Source organism: Echinops telfairi, unplaced genomic scaffold (assembly GCF_000313985.2).
Source record: "Echinops telfairi isolate 266 unplaced genomic scaffold, ASM31398v2 ScPeMD7_3509;HRSCAF=4178, whole genome shotgun sequence".
Classification (NCBI taxonomy): domain Eukaryota; kingdom Metazoa; phylum Chordata; class Mammalia; order Afrosoricida; family Tenrecidae; genus Echinops; species Echinops telfairi.
The window spans coordinates 7454082-7463109 of NW_022107407.1; positions in this window are offsets into that span (position 1 = coordinate 7454082).

Consider the following 9028-nt stretch of genomic DNA (forward strand, 5'->3'; position numbering starts at 1 on the left):
TTCTCAGGGGAGGGGCAGGCATCCACTTAGTATTTGGTGCTGGGACCAGCCCTCCAGACCTCTCCACTGGTTCTCTACTCTGCACCAGCATGTTGTCTTCACACCTTGGAGCTCTGGGTTGAAGTCTGGCCCCTCTTTTCCTGTGGAGATATAAGGTTTCCAAGTCTATGGCCTTATGGACACAGACTGTCCTATATTTTTCTGAAACTACCTCTGGTGGTGTTAACTCATTAACTTTTGTTCAGTGCTAGCAAAACACCACCACACTCCTTAAATGGCAGAGTTTTTGTTTTGTTTTTAGAATATAATCAGAAGAGGAATTATAAGGGATGTGAAGTATAGGGAGGCTTACTATATCATTGTTGGCTTTGAAGATGGAGGAAGCCACATGAGCAAGAATATTGGCATGTTCTACAGCTTTGTAATAAAGGAGCCCTGATACTGTAGTGTGTTGCACAATGGATTAACAACGACTAGAAAGATGAGGCTTTTTACTTCTGTAAATATTCACAGTCTCAGACACCTATAGAGGCAGTTCAATTCTGTCTTAAATGTTCACAATGAGGAGGGTTCGACTCAATAGGAGTGAGATAATTTTGTTAAATAAGATATATTTATTATTTTGATCATCCTGTACATTTTTACCTACAGGTCTCAGAAATAATTATCTATAACATTAATTTCATCTGGAGGAAATTCCTTTTCTGTGCATTGATTTTATGGTTCTTACCATTTAAATTTTTATTTGTTTTGACAGCTTTGTTTGTAGCCTTATTTAGAATTTTATTTAGAGATAAAACATAGATTTTAGTTTTACTTTCTTTTTTAAAATCATACTTTCCTGGCTATATATTTTTTGCTTCCACCTTGCCATAGGTGTCTCCCAGTCCTGAGTCACATCGCATATTTATGATTGGCATGATTGGATATTTCAGTGCTCTTATATTGTTCAATTATATTGAACTACCACTGAGAATTTGGCTCAGTTTCTCTTTTTTAACCCAAAACAATTTACTAAGAGCTAATCCAGATGTTATACCATTCCATAGTTCAATCATACCAAGCAATATTATAAAATTTCTATGGAAATCAATTTTAAAACATTTTTTCCTTCTTGAACTCCTTGATATCTGCTCCCCTTTGTCACCTCTCTCCCTCTCCAAGATATCTTATTCTAGTTGTTACCATTATAGGTTCATCAATCCTGCGTTTCATATACTCGAAAGCATGGAAAAACACATAGTAAAGATTCAGGAAAGCTATTTACAGCTCATAAAATGACAAAAGACAACAAAAATAAACCCCAATATGAAAAAATGCCCACAGAAAATATTAAAAACCAGATCCAGCCCAAAGTGTATAAGAGGGAAGACCAAGTGATAAGTTTTAACTGATCAAGTCTCTCCAATACTCTGCCTGGTAACCAGTTTACGCCCACCCCTCAATTATGGTTAGAGGAAAATCATCAGAGGTTTATTCCTTGTGTAGATCCTGAAAATATATTTTGAATTTCCACTGTCATCGTAGCCTTTTATAAACCAGAATCTCATTATTTAAGCTCTGATACTATGTCCTCCCTTGGATTTGGATTACATAACTTATAATCCTTGAATCACGGATGTTGGTGTGCTTCTTCCATGTTGATGTCTCATTGAGAAGACTGCTTGTTTGGAAACACGCTTTTAAGACTACAGATGCTATTCAATCAGATAGCTGGCACCATCTAATTTCTTCACAACACTTTGGAGCAGGGTCATATCACAATAACTAATTCTTCTTAGATTGAAATTAGGATTAAGTGTGAGCCCCAAGTCCTTTTCTGAATCTATGTTGTTTTAATCTGCATCTAATTTACCTTAGAGATATCCTTGTTAATTTGTGGTAGAGAATCTTACCAATCATCTCTCAGTTTCTGGTTATAAATCTATCCTATGTATGTCTTAGTCCAGCATGCATGGTTCTGCATTTGTGAATGTGTTATTGAAAGTTTTGCCCTATCTCCAACTCTCTGTGCTTGCATAAATAATGTCCAACCATTTGTGTTTTTTATCTGTACACCTCAACAATCCATATATTTTTATCTAAAAGCTATCTTTATATGAAACTCAAGATAGAAAACTCTGTAGAGACATTACTGGATTAATGGTTTCTCAGGGTTATGGGAAGGGGGTTTGGGGGAAGGGAAACTATTAATGGGAAAAAGAAAGATGAAAATAGTCTAAAGTTTATTGTGGTAATAATTCCAGGACTTTAAAATTTTTGTTTAAATAATTGAAATGTATGTTATGGGAATCATATGTCAATAAATAATTTTTATGTCAATAAACAATTTTTAAAAGAATGTCCTATGTTGTCCTGCCTGTATAGACTCATTGTTGTTTTCCTTTCCCTTTTTTAAGACAAGGGAAGACAACACAGAATCTGGACCTAAGCAATGACCTTGAACTAAAATAGTGTGTTTTCCATTGTACTCTGAGAGGTAAGCTCTGGATCCTACTTCATGTTGTAGGGTGATCATGTCATTAGCTCCAGCTTGACTTATCTTTAAAAATTTTATATCTGTACCACAGAAGTAACAAAGACAGCATTTTAGAATAAGGTGATAGTGTGCCATTATCCTCTGATAATATTTTGCCCATCATTGTTTGCTCCTTAAGCAGAGACATTTGTCAAAAAGAGAATTATCAGTACCATCTTAGCTAGAATTCTCAATTATTCTTTTTCATTTTTATTTTGTATGCATCAAACCAGATAATGTATGTAGTGACAATTTACTTTAAAAATATTTCAAAGTTAAAAAGAATATATTTTCTGAAAGTGTTTATAAAGCTATAACATTTAATTAAAATGTTAAAAGGCAACATTTGAAGTCCTGTGTGTTAACTTGTATTAATTGTCAAATAAATGATATGTTATTATGTGGAAGAAAAATTAGATGTCTAATCACCACTGTTTAGTACCTGTTACCTGAGAAGATATAACTTGGACACCAAAGAACTTCGGTGGTATTAGGTTAGGTTAATGACAATTCACTTTGAGTTCTCTTTGACACTTGTGAGAAGTCAGCAATGCGATTGAATTTACAATTTACATGTCCTATAGATTTTTTTGTGCATTACCTGTAAAATGCCACTTGAACATTCTGAGTCTATTCAGAAACATTGGGAAATAGTTTCAAATATTTTTCAATAGAGAATTACATAAAACACACACTTTTACTTCTCATATGGATTTGAAGTTGGAGAGGAAAATTTTAAAAAAATTTTCAGTATGTAAATTGAATACAGACAGACTTGTTTCCAGAGAGCCAAGTTGTAAGTTGTCACACACACACACACACACACACACACACATTTATAGGCAATGAATAAATTTATTCCATCCAAACAATTCAAAATCTTGAATATATAGTGTTATATACAGTGTTATCATATTGACCCGACACATATATTTTATATTGGAAAAGTTAAAATAATTTGAAATCCAAGTTTTAGGAAACTGTTTCTTAGAAATGGGGTCAACCAGACCAAGAAAGTCTACAATACCACACTTGAACATGTCCTAAAGGGACCAACAAGAGCTTTTTCCATAAATGATAACAGAAAATCACAGCATGCTGGCAGAACACATAATGCAAGTGGATACCTGTGAAAGGTTGTCATAAAGGGAATAAGTGCTGTGAAGTTTAAAAGAAGTAGTAGAATGCAGGCATTGCAGGGACAGATAAACAATGTTGTGATTGTTAGTTGGCCTGCAATAGACTTTGACTCGTTGTTGTTAGGAGCCATTTGAGTTGGTTAAGACCCATAGCGACTCCGTGCACAACAGACTAAAATACTGCACTATCCTGTGCCATCCTTCAATTGTTTCTGTGCCTGAGACCATTGTTGCAGCCAAGATGTCACCTCATATCATTAAGGGACTTCTAATTTTTCACTAACTCTCTACTTTACAAAGGATGATGCCTTTCTTCAGTGACTGGTCTCTCCTAAAAATATGTCTAAAGTATGTAAGACTAAGCCTTGCCTGCCTTTTCTCAAAGAAGCAGTCTGGTCATACTTCTTCTAAGATGGTTGGGTTTTCTGTAGTATTTTCAATATTCTACTCCATCACAATTCAAATTCAACCATTGTTTTTTGGTCATCATTATTCAATGTTCACCTTTCACTTGCATATAAGGCAATGAGAAACACCATAGTTTGGGTCAGATGCACCCCAGTCCTCAATATAACATCGTTGCTTTCCAACAAGGGATATCCTTACTGATGTCAGGTGGTTCTTGATTGAAAAGAGAAAATACCAGAAAGATGTTTACTTGTATTTTATCACCTATGAAAAGGCATTAGGACTGTGTGAACCATAATAAACAATGGATAACAGATGACAGGTGATACAACCTTACTTGTTGAAAGTGGGGAGGAATTAAAGCACTTGCTGATGAAAATCAAGTATTGTGGCCTTCAGTATGGATTATGAGTCAGTGTATAAAGAAGACCGAAATCCTCACAACTGGGCCAACAGTTAACATCATGATAAATAGGGAAAAGTTTGAATTTTTCAAAGAGTTTGTCTTGCTCAGATTGACTCATGGTGACACCATTTGCTTTATTCTGTACCATCATCTTAATTGTTGGCAAGCTCAAGTCCACTGGTGTAGCTCTGTGTGTTTTAATTGTCTTCTATCCTAAGGAATTTATCTGCCAGAACTATACCACAACAGAGTTTTTGTTGTTGCTGTTGTTGTTTTTCTCTACAATGTCCTAGGCTGGTTTTTATAGAGAATCAAAACCATAGAAGCTTGTGTTACATATATATATATATATATATATATATACACACACATACACACATACATACATATACATATATATTGTATATACTCGAGTATAAGCCAACTCGAATATTAGCCAAGGCACCTAATTTTACCACAAAAACTGCATAAAAACTCAGCTTATACACAAGTATATTATATATAAAATTATATAATAATTATATATTACCCAAGAAAACTGAATTGTGCTGGGCTGGGCAGAGCAGAGCTCTTGCAGTACACATTTTTTCCCAGTAGGGGAACATAATAGAGAAACTCGCTCTGAGTTAGTGCACCCAGGGGCATCGCCTGGGAATATTCTCTGTGGTCATTGTGAGTTTTTTCGTAACTTCATTTTTTATAATGACCAATTTTAGAGAACAGTTTTCAGCTGTGAAATTTCATTTCCTGCTCTGGAAAAATGCTGCAGAAACTGTTGTGATGTTGAACACAGCTATGGATAAAACTCAACTGTACGATTGGTTTTCTTGTTTCAAAAAAGGTGAACTGTCCATTGATGACAAACTTCGTTATGAATGTTCACCAACTTCCCGAATGGATGAAAATGTCAACTCCTAGTGCACTTGGAATTTGCTCCACCAGGTCAGACTATTAATCAAGTTTTCTATTTAGAGGTTCTGAAAAGATTGTGTAACAGTGTGTGAAAAGAAAGGCCTTATTTGGGGTGATGGGGGACTGGGTTTGCCACCACAACAATGCACCTGCTCACACAGCCATTTTAGTTTGCCAGTTTGGGGCAAAAAAAAAAAGCAGCATGCCTCTCTTGCCCCACAAACCTTACTCACCTGACCTCACTCCATGTGACTTCTTTTTGTTTCTGAGAATGAAGAGGGACATGAAAGGACAATGATTTGATGATGTCAAAGTGGTGAAGGAAAAAAAATAATGGAGGTGCTGTCAGCTCTCCAAATAGCTGAGTTTGATAAACATTTCTAAGCGTGGAATTACAGGTTTGAGAAATGTATTAAGTGTAATTGAGAATACTTCATAGGTGATAATGCTGTTTTGAACATAGCTTTGAAAAATATCCACTTTGGGATAGTACGCTCTTGCACGAGAGAGAGAGAGGTTTGTATGAAGAAAATAGCTTACACAGTGGTAAAGTAAAGCAAGTTCCAAACTGTGAGTCGGGCTTTTCCTGGATCATGTAACCTTATGGGCTGATGACTTCATGTTTGGCTGGTTAGGCAGTGATCTATTTGTTACAGAGCCAAATGGATCCAAGGTCAGCCAGTAAGATGGCCAGCTGCTGGTGGCTATCAAGGATCAAGAAGCAATACAGCAGACCCCTGACTCATGTCCAAATTAATAAAGGTATATGATTAGACAGATGGAGTATCCAGACAGCACAGAGAATGGAAGTTTCTACAGCATCCACCTCCATTGGAAGGAGGCCATACCCACAATATTTTATACTGAATTACTAGGTCATACGTACCAAACACTATGAATCCTAACCCAGTCAAGTTGAAACAAAACTGTAATAATCTTACACACAAGAAATGTTTTTATTGCCTAATTTGAAGAAGCAGGAGGCAGACCTTTTTTCCTGGTCTGTCTTAATTAGGAAGACTTCAGATGCAGAATACCATTGAGACACCAAAAGCAAGGGAAGGCCTGGAAAAGAAGGCTAGAACTGGTATTTGATAAATGTAAGGGTGACGTTTTCCTAGCCCTCTGGTCATTCTGAGTTCTCCAGGAATCTAGCATGCTGGTTACAGGCAGAGACATTTCAATAAGCAGAGCACTATTCGACAACATTATTCTCTTTGATCTCTTTTTAAAGTTTTGATGGTTTTCACCTGAACATATCTTTGAAGTTTTTCTTAACTTACCAAATACAGTAATCATGCTTGTGTGTCAGTGTGTTGTCTCGTGGTGGCTTGTGTGTTGCTTTGATGCTGAAAGCGATGTCACCAGTATTTCAAATGCCAGTAGGGTGACCCAAGATGAACAAGTTCAGTGTCAACCTTCTGGAATAAACAGACTATGAAATAAGAATAAAACTTAGACTTTTGAGAAGTTAGCCCCTGAAAACTTAATGAATAGTATCTAGTCATAGCTAGAAAATGAGCCCGTCAGATTGGAAGTCACTCAAAATAGAACCAGGGAAGACCTGCCTCCTTCGAGTCCATCATAATGACATGAATGAAGGGATTGTGACCTTCATTTCCATAGGCTGGACACATGGTTTACATGGTTTTTACTAATCAAAAAAAATCTGAAGATTTTCATTTTACAAAATATCAAAAGCAAAAATAGCACTTCTTGTTTTGCAGAGAGCCTTTAAAGAGGCAGTGTGTTCCCTGAGAAGTGAGAGTGTATCACAAGGAACTATGCTTAGCATCTTAGCACACCTTCATCATGTCTCTTAACATTTTTTATATTGTATATTTTATTTAGTAAGATTATGCCATGTTAGCTTATGGAAGGTTTCATAGTGAGATAGCCTGTAGTTATGAATCATAAAGCTTCAGTTAAATAATCTAGATTTGAAAGGTATGTTACACAGACTTTCTTTCCACTTTTGGTCCAATTAATGGTGCTCATTCCTCAAGTATTATATGGAGCTATAGCTATGTTGAATGAACTGACTTTGACACAATATTTTAAACACTCATTAAGTCCCATACCATGTTATTAAATGGTGAGTAACAGAGACAAGACTTAGCAATTCAAAGACTTTGCTTGAAAAGAGGACCCAAGTGATTCAATAAGTAACTCCAATAATGCACTGCAAGTGCTACTGTGGCAGCATCACCGGAAAGTGAGAGAGAAAATATGAGGCACTTAGTTACACTTTTACCTTTCCTTAAACTTCATTTCCCCCACCTTTCCTTGTAGTAGAATGCCGCTGGTACTAGCTGTGGCAAAGTAGGCTGTTGACTCATGGCAACCCTTTGCACAAATGAATCTGACAATGTGCTTCCTAAGATTTCACAGGCTGGTTTTCAGAAATAGATCAGCAGACCTTCATATTACTCTAAGTTTGAAATCTCTGCTGAAACTTTTTTTTTGAAACAATACAAAAACCTCCGCTAACATGTCAATGTTTGGTTGTTTTAGACCTTACTTCTTTTTGTTGACATATGACTCACCAGTCACTGATTGCATTCCCAAGCCTTCCTTAAAGGTAGATGTGTCCATGTGGCTGAATTTGGTTCACTGCTAGATGAATAGAAACCACAAGTTGAATTTTCAGATTATCAGTTTACAGTCAGGAATTACCAACCCAAGAACCATCCCCACCCACAACCCCTCCAGAGCAAGCTTTCCAGGAAAGCCACACACCATCTTGGACTACTCAACTGCACATTCTTATAGGAGAGAGACATTTTTTCTTCCTTAAAGTGCTGTATTTTAGTTTAGTTTTTGTTTGTTTGTTAGAGTTATTTAACCTGTATCCTACCTAATACAGAAATTGGTTGCTAGAATTGAAGTAGTGCTATAAGAAACATATAACTAAAATAAGTGGTATTGATTAATGTATTTGATAGTACACAAGGTGGACACAAAAATAGTTGTTGTGAATTAGTTGTTCTTGTGACTCGCTTGCAAAATGCTAGATAACATTTTCTCCTAAAGTAACTTGAACAATTTGAGACTGTAGCTCTAAGAAGAGATAGGAAAAGAGAAACCTCAGAATGTTAGTTTGCGTTGGTTGTCTCTTACTCTGTTTTCTGTAATGGTTGCTGTGTTGTTGTTAGCTGCTATTGAGTTGGTTCCAGCCCTCAGGGACCCAGTGTACAACAGAATGAAGCACTGCCCAGTCGTACGCCATCTTCACAACCATTCCTGTATTTGAGCCCATTGCTGCAGCCACCACAGCAATCCATCTGTGAAAGCTGTGTCAGTTTAATCTGTCCAACCTGTAGCATAGTAACTGCTATGTTCCATAGTGATATCTAACTCTCCATCGGTGTACATGAATTATGTACACAATAAGTAATTGAACTGATCAGATAATTGACCAAACTTGCCTAATGGGTACCCAATTTACCTACCACATAAAGACTTTGCACATATAAACCTTTATTTTTATATAGAATACCTTATCTAGGTTGATTTTTCTTTTTGAATTATTGATACATGAATTTTTATCAAGTCAGTTACTCCTAGGTCAAAGTTAGTTTTAATTTACTCCGCATAAAGCCATCAGGAATGTTACAGTAGCAGCTGTTGACTACCTAGGAAGTT